General features: G+C 39.4%; 1 protein-coding gene and 1 long non-coding RNA gene across 3 annotated transcripts in view; one reads left to right on the forward strand and one right to left on the reverse strand.

The window, feature by feature from the left end:
* Window positions 1-9,202, reverse strand: part of LOC118333581 — a 166,998-nt gene that overhangs the window by 10,271 nt on the left and 147,525 nt on the right. Inside the window, exons 1-2 of one of the 2 annotated variants that reach the window (XR_004796978.1) lie at window positions 8,914-9,137; window positions 7,490-7,589 (exon numbers count right to left, since the gene is read on the reverse strand). This is a non-coding gene — a long non-coding RNA (uncharacterized LOC118333581). Of the gene's footprint in view, window positions 1-7,489; window positions 7,590-8,913; window positions 9,138-9,202 lie in introns of those variants that run through there. The other variant, XR_004796979.1, reaches the window with a different exon arrangement.
* ankrd50 (ankyrin repeat domain 50) overlaps window positions 8,356-9,202 on the forward strand; it is a 36,249-nt gene continuing 35,402 nt past the window's right edge. Inside the window, exon 1 of the mRNA XM_035669285.1 lies at window positions 8,356-8,625. The gene's annotated coding sequence lies outside the window, so the exon portion shown is untranslated. The remainder of the gene's footprint in view (window positions 8,626-9,202) is intronic.

Genomic DNA, 9,202 nt, shown 5'->3' on the forward strand with positions numbered 1-9,202 from the left:
ATGCATACTTGAAGCACACACACAAAAGTCTTGGAGTGCCAGCGTTGCCCTGTCCTGTGATTGCAAATTAGTGCTCACAGGCCTGTAGCTTTGGGTTCCATGATTGCCAATTATGTATTACTCAGCCTCTATTCAGAGACTCAGTGAAGTGCTGTTGCATGAGTTATCACGGTCAGCATCCTCATTGTTCATTATTGCCACATTATCATTCTGGGTGGTGAAATATTGATTTTGCTTGTCATTGTGTAGAAGTCATTCCCATAATATGACGCAGTATTTGATCTGCAGGGACGTGTGCGGACATTTTGTGAGGCGGTGGCTGAATTTTAAAAAGGGTCCCCCCTCCCCCGACTGTACTATCTCCTCACTTCATTCTAGAGTCAGCCGCACTACATCAAATGAAATGCCATGACAGGTTTCACACACTCTCATCTGTATGCACATGCACACACATGCATTTTACATCTCCTTGTGTTTCTTATACATGGTTCGTTATTTAATGGATTTGGGATATTTTATTTGTTGTATCTTTTTTCACAGCAGACACTTTGGCTTCTTATAGCAGAAAAAGCATTGATGTAATTAATAATATTGATAACAAGTGCAATCCTAGTATTATGTCTGCTGGCTCACAGTCATGGCTTAATGGGACACTTAATGAAACCGTTGAGGAAATCTGTTTAACCTGTGTGTTTCCTGCAATGGTAAAGCAAAAATGGTTCCCCTGAAAAAGGTATTTTACTCTCAATAGTGTGATGCATCATCCTATAGCTGCAATATATATTCTCTTTTCCAAACAGGAGGATCTATTGAAACATGTACAATGTTGTCATAGTATGCTGTAAATCCATTTTAAATATATTTTGAAACGTCTGTCTTGAGTGTCTTATTGAACGTGTTTAAATAATTTTACTCATTTAGTTGAACATGACATTTGATCTCTACCCTTTCTCCATTAGCCATTAAGACCTGGTAGGATCGAGGCATTGCTTTTTCAGTCCATCAAAGCTATAATCCAGTGAGCATTTCTTTTACAAAATTCTCTATTGGGTATTAAATTATTATTATTTTTTTGTATGCGATGATAGAACCCAGTATGGAAAACTGCCCAATCCCAAACATGTATGCTCAAATTCCCACTCTTCCTTGCATATTCTTCGATCAGAGATCTTCTGACTTAAATCAGAATCAGAATTGGATTCATTGCCAATTAAGTTTTTACACGTACAAGGAATTTGCCTTGGTGCATAAAAATCACACAAAATGATAATTTTAGACTCCCTTACATGGCTGCTTGTGTTTAGACAGCATTGTCCAAACAGCTTTGGTTTCTTTTGTTGGCTTCATTCTCAAAGTAATGTAAGGAAAAAGTATTTTGGTATTAGTACCAAATCTCAGGTATTATATCAGCACTTAGATGGAACAACTTGACAGATTGCCCTAATCCTGCTCGGTCTAAATATAGAATTGGATGTGCAAACAACAACTATCCTGCATTTTAACTACCTGCATAAAAGGCTGATCAGATGATGCACCAAGTAAAACACAGAATATTACTTATAACCACATTCAACCGCAGTGTCCTCTTACATTAGTATGTTAAAACACACCCAGTTCACGTGTGTTCTATAGTAGGCCATAACCAAGTGAATTTAACATAGGTACATGGTTACTATCTGACTATATGTAAGATACAGAAACAAATGTATTTTTGGAGGTTGTACTGGCTGCTGGAAGTTTCAGTCATCATTTTTCGGCTGTCGGCTGCTGCTTTGAAAGCAGCTTTATAACAAAGCTTCCTTCAGCTGTCTCCCTCAACTTTTTCTCTCTTTGTGCTTCTGTAGCCTCTATTTATTGGGCACTGTAAACAATGTGCAACACCCAGTATGAACCTTTATATATAATGAAACATTTGCCTTAGCTAACCCCAACTAACAATTAGCCTGTTGTGCTGAGCAGATATGCATGATTTCCAAAGAAATAGCATGAATACTGCTTGAAGAACCTAAGCACAGACATCTTCCGCCAAAGCTTGTGCACATTACAAATGCCAAAACACACAAACATTGCTGCAACCATGCCCTTTATGCTAATTAGCTGACTAATGAGGAACAAGCAAAAAAATAAACTTGGTTTAAGCCAAACATGCTAAACAACCACACTAACTGCCGTCCATATTCCTACTTGTTACAGCACTCTGGAGAAGCAGCCAAGTCAGAGAGAAGAAGAGATGTAAAACATAGAAGACATGGACCAGTCAACCTCAGTTTTCTAAAGCAAACCTAGTGTTTCCCAGCCAAACCCCAATCACCAAATGTGCGTCACCACACTGTTAATAACAAGGTGGAGAATATTTCTGAATATTCACAAAAGAGAGAACAATTATGGTGACTCATACTGATCTAGCCTCCCGAGGACTATGACTTGGACCAGTTGCTATTTAGCCGGCAAACAAACAAAAAAAAATTAGTTATCATGTGAATTCATGTTATTGAATTGAAATAGAGTGCTGGAAGTGGACATACACATTGATCTCGGTGTGAAAAAATGGAAGAACCAGTAACATGCGGCTTTGCAGTTTTCCTGTGGGGAGGAGTGAGCTTGTAACTTGGCTCCTGCTGATCCTGGAATGGCAGGCCGATTGGAGAGCACTTTTCTGAGCACTCTCTAAGAACTGGCCACATAATGTGTGTGTGGGTGAGTGTGTGTGTGTGTGTGTGTGTGTGTGTGTAGTAAGTAGTTCACAAGTTTTAAAACTCTTTAAGAAATTAAAATTAAAACATTTTGAAAATCATGTAACAGGAGACCCATTTTTATTTACTGTTGACTGGGCAGCCAAATTATTTTAAAATCATGTGGGGAACTGTGGTTTGAGAAAACATACCCAGCTCCTAGTTAAGAACTGTATCTTGAAGGCCAGTTTTATTGGTTGGTAGAAATAGGAAATCCTGAGCCCCACATGAACAATATGTGTGCTCAACACTGGAGCCCCCCAGGGCTGTGTGCTCGCCCCCCTCCTGTTCATACTGTACACCCATGACTACATCCCCTGAAATGGAGATAACTTGTGAAGTTTGCAAATGACACCACCATCCTGTCAGATGTCAAACAATGATGAGACTTGATATCGGGAGGAAATCCACAATCTTGCAGAGTGGTGAACAGTAAACATAAACCACTGTGTAACATTAGCAAAACCAAGGGGCTGATTGTTGATTTTAGGAAAAAAGAGGCAAAGACACACACCCCCATCAGTTTTAGTTTAATTCCCGGGAATCAACATCACAGAGAACCTATCTCAGGTTCTCATAAACTATAATTTTTAGGGGAACGTAAGAAAGGACAATTCCTGTGCCAAGTTTTTGTTAACTTTTACAGAGGAGTGATAATAAGCGTCTGGAAACAACCACGGCCCAGGACAGGAGGTGTATTTTTTTTTTGGGAACTACAATCTGAATTTCATTACACAACCCTTCATTTAAAAATTACATTTAAAATATATTGTATCCTTGTATCAACACATGCATGGTTATTCCAAACAAACTAGAAATGTACTGAGCATCACCTGTGAGCAGAGGATTTCTCCCAGGAAATAACTACTCACTAAACTGTCTCAAATAAATAAATACTACAAAAAACTCACTGTATCTTTGGATTTCAGATAGTTGTTAAAGAAAACATCTAATTGAAGCTGTTTAAGCTGTTTAAGCTTTTAACAAAGAGTAAAAGTCAGTAATTTATAGATTAATTGATGATTGATTGAAAATACTAATTAGTTGCAGCCCTATGATTACCTAGAGTGAGAGGTAAAATACAAGGCCTGGAGAGTTCATCTTTTTCCTGTCCTTCTCTTGCTTATTTGTTGAGGAGCAGGCATTAGCAGATGAAGTATCATGTAAGGTCGATCAGTATTTGTGATAACTCTGGAGGGCAGTTCAATATATGGATTTGTTTATCTCCTCTCTGCATCCACAGGGGGCACCTCCACCACGCTCCCTGCTCAGCATGGAAACAGGAACACAACAGGTTGCACACCCGACTGAACAAAAACTGAATGAACGTTGGCCTTTACAGTGAAGGAAGTTCATGAAATGCTCAATAATGTGAGTCTTTGATGTAATATTTACTGTTTTAAAAGCTCTGCAGGGAATTAAGCCTGATTTGATACAGAATTTATCAGCTGGTAATAGAGACAGTGTTTTGCTGTGTCAGCAGGCTTCCTACTGTAATATTGTTTTTTCCAGCACTGTTATTATCTCGATGGAGTGCTTATTTTTCTCTTTGATAAACCTAACAAAAAGATCATTATAACTTTCCAACAATATTCCAGTAGTGCCTTCTAATATGTTTGTGGAACCCAGTAATGGGTTTGTATTAGGGACTGTTTCTCTGTGATATTGTAACATCTAAAATGTTGTTCACATCTTCTAAACATGGAAATATGTATAGTATTTATTTTGCTTAAGCCACAATGTGCACTGTGCCGTACTGACGTATAGCCTATTAATGTACTGTAAGTTGTGGCCAGATTCACCTGCAAAAAGGAATGCCCACCACGTGAGCACAATAATAAACTAAAATAACAGAGATCTTAAAACTATATTTTAAAGGTCCTATATGTAACTTTCAGAAAAACATTGTAAATAATATGACACTGCAGTTGGCATCCTGTTGCTCGTGTTCGCACTCTGGTCACAGCCCGTAGACAAGAACAAGTGTCATACTGGGCATCGCTAAAAGTGACATACCCGAGAATGATTGCTGAAATGAACAGTGAATGCTGGAATAAATTACAATCACTTTTAGAATAACATTGTGATCTGCAGTGTTCCTATATTTTATTTGGACCACTGACTCTTTGCTACTAACTAGCCAACAACACGAAGCAACCAATACCAGACCCACACCACACAGCCAAGCCACAGCCGGCAGACCAACCCCAAATTAGTTTAGGTTACATTTAGCTAGTTGGCTGCCCCTCTCGCTAGAAAGCAATCATTAGTCATACACCTTTGCATTGTTTGTCATAAAACATATCAATCATGTAGTAATGTAATTTTGCAAGCTAGCCAAATAACACATCCACTGAGATAGTATTTTGCAAATGATAATGTTAGCAAGGCAAGCAAAGGTTAGCCAGCTAAATAATGTTATCTGGCGCTGACTGACCCACAACACCATCCGACAAAGTAACCTGCAAATCAGTCAATTTAGCAGCCAGCTAGCTGACGTTGGAACTTGGAATCTACATAAACATCCCATCCAACCCCTAAATAGAAATCAGTCCCCAGGCTGGTATAAGCAACCAAGAAAGATGTAGGAGGTCTCAGTTTTAAGTTACGTGATAACCCGTTCCCAAATAGCAATAATTAGTGATTAATACATTAAAATTATACCAAAAATGCCTCAGAATCTTACATATGGCGCCTTGAAAACAAGGCCCCTCTTTAAGACAGGGCAAAAAGATTAGGAAATAATGCTCGACCCTTCATAGTTGATACTTTCTTGTTCGAATTTCTTAAATAAATTTGCAATCAATAAACTGAAAAGGAGTGAAGTTATGTCGTGCTGTATATGTTGGTCATAATAAATAACTGCAAACCCACTGTGACTTGCTGGTTTTGTGAGTTGTGTAAGTCCCAGTCATACTTCTCACTGAGTCAATCTACAGTCCTTCTGCTTCATCAGCATCATCATACTTCTCAGTTAGACAGTTTGCTTACTTCATAAGTGAGGGCGAAGTTAAGGGTAGAGTTTGCAGGCTGGTAGAAATTACATTTATATATTACTAAACAGTTTTAAATCTTTTCCTGGATTATGTTCAGAAGCACAGTGAGTTGATCCGGATGACCTGATGTTGAGTCTACAAAGTGGGTCTTTGACACCAGAGACCAGATTTGTATCCAGGCTGAGTTTAGGTTTAAGCAACAGAAGTCATTTAGTTATGGTTAGGGAAAGATTGTGGTTTCGGTTAAATGTCAAGACTTTTTCTGTATTAAACCAGGACTATGATCTTTCCCAAACCTTAACAAAGTGCTGTTAGTGTCCAAACACAACCATAAAAAGTGTATGAATGCTGTAGAGCAGGCTTGTATTGCAATATTTTGAAGGAAAACATATACACTGTCAGTGAACATTTCACTGTTGTCTTTAGTGTCAGCAGGTTTGCTAGACATCCAGAGAGATGTCCTCATTTAATAGAAAAACATAATTTTCAGGACATGGTGCAGGCTCTCTCAGTCTCTTTTGTCTCTGCACGTTTCAGATTTCTTGTTTTATCCTTTCAGGTCAGGGTTACATTAACCTGAACAAAATCTTAGCCCTAATCCCAACCAATCATCTGTGTAACCCCAAACATGGCGGGTTTTCGAGTGGAAACTGATCTCCAACACAAGACTGGGTTATCTTCATGTGAGCACAGACAGCATCAGTCGGTAACGCTGTCAGTTCTTACAACCTACTGCAGCTACACCTCAAAGAAAGAGTCCCTGAAGTAATTCTTCGGGGAGTGATAAATAAGTTGTAAGATCAGCAGCTTTAGGTTAGATCAAAACACACCAACCTGCAACCCCCATGTGCATCTGTGCTGGAAAAAACGTTTGAAAAAAATCTTATATTCCTGCTACAACTAGCTCACTTGTATATTAAAGTGGCTTCTTATGATATTAATAATACTATATATATAATACAGTTTTGTCCTGCTGCTGAAACAAACAGCAAACCAAAGTGTTTCTCATCTTTCAAATCAGCATCAGATCTATGGACTCAGATATTGGCAAAAACATAACACCAGCCTTCATATCAGGTGGTAAGATACTAGAAAGCCTTATCAAATTACTGTCAAAATTGATTCCAAAACACACACCTGCCTGCTGCTCGCTAACAATGACAACATCTGGCACGTCAGCTGCGAGAAAACACATCACCGTTAGCAGTTGGACCATGGAAGAAACAACCTGGGAATGTTTTATTTCCGATTAAGGCTTTATTCATTATTTTCCAGCTGAGTATAAATAATCTAATTTTAAAGGTATTACGGGATACATTAAAAAAAAAAAAAAAAGGTGGTCAGACTGTGGCATAGAATAAATGCTAACTTTCCGTAAGCAATTCTGTTGAGTACAAGATATCATTGATTCTTGCTCAGCTGTCCAATGTTGTATTATCAGTCTCCAGTGCTGTCTGAACCCATTCATCAACTACCTTTGGCAGATACACCCAATCTCCTCAGGTAGAATGAAAACAGGGAGCCAATAACTTTTGCAGCAATGTTTTTAAAGAGGAAACTATTGGATCTCGTGCCAACTCCAAAATACACTCAACCCAGCAATGTCTGTACATTCTCACAGATGGAGGAGCATGTAATGCAGGTTTTCAAAACATAATTTCATTATTTACATCTACTACTTTAATGCTGGCAGTTACAACATGTATCTTAGAGCCAAGACACATGCAGTCTCACTAATCAGGTTTTGGATTTTGTCCTTACCTTGTTCTTTTTAAACAGCCAGTGTTCCTCCGTGCCTCCTAGCGGCTGTTTCGATGCTGCATTTAATATCTTAGTTTTACATTGTATATGCTCCTTGAGACTGCGGAGGGATGAGGACAGAGAAAAAAAGAGGAAAGTTTAGAGTATTATGAGACTCGTATTACCTCCCAGTCAATTCAATCAATTTACTTCCTTTCACCAAGATAATCCACTCATCAATACTGCTTTCCAGGGAGCTCTAGGTACATATTTTTAAAAAACAATACATTAAAACACAACAAACAGTCAGTCGGTATTCTGCACTATGTAAAAAAATTATTTAAATTGTAGCTGCATATAGTTGCACCTGCACTTATGCAATAACACCCTAGGTCACAGCTGATCATTTTTCTTTTTAAATGTCACATGAACCAATATCATATATCATATTAGTCAGCAGAGGAGATGCTAATGCCACATGTGCTGTTTATATGAAAAATAAAATATCTTTTCATTTAAAGCACAAATGTTTGTTTGGCATTGACTGAACTAACTTGGAGGTTCCTTGTGGATAAGCAAGTGGAAAGAAACAAGTAATGAAAAGTAATACATTAAACAACATAAAATACAAAATATGAATATCATAAATATTAATGAATATGTATATATTGCTGTGTTTGCTTATTTAAATAGCCTACAGTACGCTATGGGCTGACTCTATGGGGAAATATTCTATAGCCTATTCAATTATTTCCAATTATCTTTACACGTTTTATCAACCAAACATATTTCACTAATGACGATATGGGGGTACAACTCCAAGTCCCAGAAGGCCTTGCGCCGCTCACTGGCGTGTGTGCTCTGCATGCAGTGGAGAGAAATGTAGAGTGTTTGGAGGCGGAGAGTCAGTCAGCTCACTGTGGAGCTGTGTCGGGCAGCAGGAGGAGCCGACACCGACAGAAAGGACCGAGTCAAAGAAAGACGGCAACGTCGCTCTAATGCACGAAGACGGGCTTTGAACCTCACCGGAGGAAACGGTCGGCTGCTTCACGTGAGGGTTTACCGAGGACAGAAAGGGTGTTGACTCTACGGACACAGCAACCCCCCCTCCAAAAAAAACAAAAAAAAAACACAACAGCAAGAGGAATCGGCAAGAGGTGAGGGGGAAACCGTTTGGGGATGAGAGAGAGAGAGAGAAGAGAGAGAGAGAGACATTTGAAACTGTAGCGAGAACAGTGAAACGCTCCACAATTGGCTAAATTGAAGTTTGAGGAACAGTTTTGCTAGACTGCAGTTACACGACAGGCGACACCTTTATTTATTTGGTGGGTTTTCTCCTTAACGCGTGCAACTGTTCGCTCGTCTGGAAAGGGCTTTTTTAAAGCCCCCCCCCATAGGTGTAAATTGTATCCCATTTGAAAAGGGTGAGGTTGGTCTGGCCGTACAAAAGACTTGTGCTGCCTCTTCAGTCACCGGAGTGAAGTCGTGTCGTTAGCTGGGATTATTTGTCGCCCTCCGCCTGAAACCCAGCCGAGCACCGCTGTATCCAGCATTGATCCGCCGGGCTTTGTGTGTCGGCGGCGCCTGTAGAGCAGCAGAAAGGTGGAAGTGTACGGCAGCCCGTGTTAAAACCTTGTTATTTGGCAGCGTTACAAACTAACCAGCAGCACTGTTGGTGTGTGTGTGTGTGTGTGTGTGTGTGTGTGTGTGTGTTTTCTCTGTCAGTGTCTGTGT

The sequence above is a fragment of the Morone saxatilis genome, unplaced genomic scaffold, assembly GCF_004916995.1.
Source record: "Morone saxatilis isolate NCDOM2014 unplaced genomic scaffold, NCSU_SB_2.0 Contig22, whole genome shotgun sequence".
NCBI classification, from domain to species: domain Eukaryota; kingdom Metazoa; phylum Chordata; class Actinopteri; family Moronidae; genus Morone; species Morone saxatilis.